Raw genomic sequence first — 4,339 nt, forward strand, 5'->3', positions numbered from 1 at the left:
TTACTTACCATAAGGAATCAAACATGAATGAAAATAATTATGATTGATGTTGTTTACTTACCATATGAAATCAGAATTAAACTAGTTTAGATTACTAAATACCCTACAAGAAATGAATTGAAATACCCTAAATATAAATATATATATATATATTTTAGGGTTAGGTAATTTAGAAATATTATAATTATGTGAGGATATTTTTGGAGAGAAAAAGTTGATTCTATTACCTTGATTCTGATACCCATCTCCTCCCTTGGGTATCGAATAAGGGGTTTCATCAGGAATCGTTTCCTGATAAGCAAGTGGGACCCACATCTATTCCAATACCTTGATATGTTAGTAAACACCAGAATTCACCCATTATGGAATCAATTACACCATTCTCAATTCCATTCCAAGTTAGTAAACATGCCCTGAAAGGGAGATAATGAATTGCAAGTTTACTGACCCCCAGTAGAAGTTTACTGGGGGGCAGTAAACTTCTACTGGGTTTACTAGGGAGTAATAAAGTTGTTTATTAGGGTATTTGTTGTGTGTTGTGGCCATGAAACTGAAAGGGATATAATGAATTACAAGTTTACTAACCCCCAGTAGACGTTTACTTGGGGGCAGTAAACTTCTACTAGGTTTTCTAGGGAGCAATAAAGTTGTTTATTAGGGTATATGTTGTTAGTTGTGGGCATGAAACTGAAAGGGAGATAATGAATTGCATGTTTACTGACCCCCAGTAGAAGTTTACTGGGGGGGCAGTAAACTTCTACTGACCCCCAGTAGCTTCTCTGTTTATTATGCAACCAGTAAACTTTATTATGGAAACTTTTTTGATGTATTTTAAATGTATGTAGAATGACATGGTTGATGAGGTCAATAAATGAAAGGATGCATTTAAGAAACAACACCCTGACGCGACGGAGGAGCAGATTATGGAAAGTGTTCAGTCCCAACAAATTGAGGTGTTGGGTACCGTGCTCAATACTCGCAAAGGAAAGGAGATCAGAGGGATGGGACGAGGAGGCGAGCGAGACTTGAGCCATTCTTCAAATGTTTCCATTTCACATAGTCATCCTCTTAGAGTTGATGAGCAGCAACTCCAAGAGGTGTAGCAGCGCTATGAGCAGAGACTAAAGGAATCAGAGGATCGTGCCCAGCAGCAGTTAACAGAGGTCCAGCAGCGTGCCCAACAACAATTCCAAGAGGTCCAACAGCGTGTCCTGCGTGCTGAGTCTATGTATAGTGTTGTGCAGTCCCAAGTTGCAGCCGTATATGAGCACCTAGGTATGCCACCTCCTTCTCCTCCACAGTTTCCTCCTCCACCTCCAGATGCTTCTCCTCCTCCACATGTTTCCCCACAAAACAATGATGATCCAGGCGATAATATAGAATTGGACAACGGACGGCCTTAGAATTATTGATTTTGTAGAAGATTCATAGTTTAGCTACAATGTATGAACAATTTTCTACCTAGTTAATTCATTAATTATTTTGTATATATGAATAATATTTGTCCATTTGTGATCAATATATGAAAAATGGTCTAAATCCAGTGCTTCCGGTATATATGCATATGTATGTGTTTCATTATTGTTACTGATTTGTAATTTTTGGAAACAGTGAAACCCAAAAAAAAAAAATAATAACAAAATTCAGTGTTTTTTCACCCTAATTTAAATCTCTTAGGCAACGGAACTAGAAACCTTCGTCGCCCAAGATATTTGTCTTGGACGACGGAAACAGTAATCTTCGTCGCACAAGATAAACAACCGAAGCCACGGAACAGTAACATTCGTCTCCTAATATACAATACCTAGGCGACGAAAATAGTGTCATTTGTCGCTTAAGATAAACAACCTGTCCGACGAATACAAAAATCAATCGTCGACTAAGAACAGTTACACATTCGTCGGGCAAAAACAACACCGACTAATATTCCGTCGCTTAAGAACGATCATATATTCGTCGGTAAACATACATATCGACGGCAGTTCCGTCGGTTAAGAGGAATTTCATATTCGTCGGCTAAGAACATTTCCGACAAAAATTTTCCGTCGATAGAGTGTATTATCAACGATTCCGTTTGTCGACAAGGCATGTAAGGGTCCGTCAGGTTGGATTGGTTTTAGTCGACGACTAACTTAATTTATGTCGCCTAAGTGTCTACCTCACGAAACCTAGGCGACGGAACTTAGACGGCGGAGAATTCGTCGGCCAAGATTGTAATCGATGGATATGCGGTCTTAGACGACAAATTGTTTCCGTCGGCTAAGTCGATATTTCCACTAGTGAGTTCTAGGGCTTTTTGTGATGTTTTTGTTCGATTGACCTAATTAGGCTTGGAATTGGTGTTTGTGCTAGTTAGGAAAGTCGTAGAGGGGGTTGAGAGGAAGCTGCTCTTAAAATTTGGTAGGCATTGGAGGTCGCCGGAATAGGCCTCCAGCCGCCGCTATTTAGCGGATTTTTATGGTTTTAATTGTGATATATTAAAGGGAGTTTAATGATGTGAAGTTTGGAATTTTTGGAAGAGTTTTGAATAGGTTTTGGATTTTTGAAAGATTGGTGAATTTGGCAGTTAATGGGGTAGAATTTGACCGTTAGATTTCCCTTATTGTTGTTTTAGAATGTTGAAATAAAGGAAATAAGGCTATGGTTGTGTTTTGGTATTCTTCAAGCTCGATGGGCCATAATCTGTCACGGTGCTAACTTGTTCAAACTAGAAGACCTTCGTACTATCATGGTAAGTTGCATCATTCTTCATAACATGATTGTGGAAGATGAGTTTGTCGAAGATGAATTTGAGGAGCCTTGTGAAGAGGATAACTTGCATCCATTGTTAGCTAGCGTTTATGAACGACCGGTAGATCGTGAAGGTAATGTTATCCGCCATGAACCGGTTTTGAGGGCTGGAAAACCCTACCGGCATTCTTAGATGCTAACTTCCAATTACGTTCTGCTTACCTCCACAAGGCGTTGCAAGATGATTTGGTGATTCATCTTAACAATTGATTTTCATAATCATTTGTTAAAGTGATGCTCTCTTTAGTTCGTCATTTTTAATTTCACTTGAATGATGTTGTATGTGTGTTTTGTTTATTTTACTTTGATAATATTGTATGTGTGTTTTGTTTGTTTCCTTTCAATAAAAGAAAATTAATTCAATATTATTAACTCATAACAAATGATTGACCATTATTTCATTAAATAGAAAAATGCATAATACAATCAACTTAACAATTAAAAATACAATTAAAACACAACACTCTATTGTGGGGATTGCGGTTCCTCAAAAAGAGGCCTATAGCAATCCGCATTAGCATTAGGATCGGTTTTCCTCCTAATGTTCCTCTTCAAATTTTTGAACCAATCTTGTGAACCCGGGGAAATGTCACTACTTCTCATGGCCATTATCCTTGCATCCTCTTTTGCCTCTTCAAATGCCATCATTCTTGCACTTTTGGCACAACGGTCCTCTTCTCTTTTTTTAAGAATCTCGTTGGAAATTTTGTTGCTCTCGTTCATGGCTAGTATGGCTTGAACCATGGATTCACCCACATCTTCTTTCTTTTTTCCTTTCCTTCTTGCTTCTTTGGCGGCTTTTTGTCCTAGTGGCCTTCCGATTGAGCTAGAAGGAGTCTCCAAAATAATTTCTTCATCATCCAAATTAATTGGTGATTCGGTTTGTGGACCGCTAGCCGTGGAGTAAACAAACGGGGCAACCGGAGACGTAGGTGCATCTCTAAAATAAGGGTGATCCTTCACCGCCTCCCAACAATCCTTATGCTCGAATTGCTTATTAATCACTCTTATAAACTCTAGGTTAATTTGATGATCCTATAAAAAAAATTCAAACAATATAAAAATTAATAATTAAACATATAAATTGGTTGAAATATAATTTAAGTGCATAGTCAAAATAATTTACCTCATCCAATTGATTGGTGCCGCTTGGTCTATGATTCCCAACTTTAATTTTTGCATTGTGCCATGCTTTGAGAAGTCTCTTCAAAGGCTTGAAATGAGCTTGAAGAGCCGCCGGCGGTCGCACCACGGTTGATCTCGTCCAATTTTCAACATAATGTTCATGAACCTTTTCCCACAACCTTGTAAGTGTTTGTTGATTGCCGGTTATGGGGCATACGGTAACCGTAGTCCATGACTTGCACAATTGAACTTCCTCCTCGGTGGTCCAAGAACTACCCATTTTGTTGAACGAAAAATGAATAGAAGAACAAATAAATTGTAGAAGGAACAGAGTTTTTTTTATATGAAGGAAGAGATGGATAGGAAAGAGTGAAAAATGAAGAAGAGAGTAGTAAAGTATTTATAGAAATTTTTGTTGATGTTT

Source organism: Fragaria vesca, linkage group LG7, assembly GCF_000184155.1.
Source record: "Fragaria vesca subsp. vesca linkage group LG7, FraVesHawaii_1.0, whole genome shotgun sequence".
NCBI classification, from domain to species: Eukaryota; Viridiplantae; Streptophyta; class Magnoliopsida; order Rosales; family Rosaceae; genus Fragaria; species Fragaria vesca.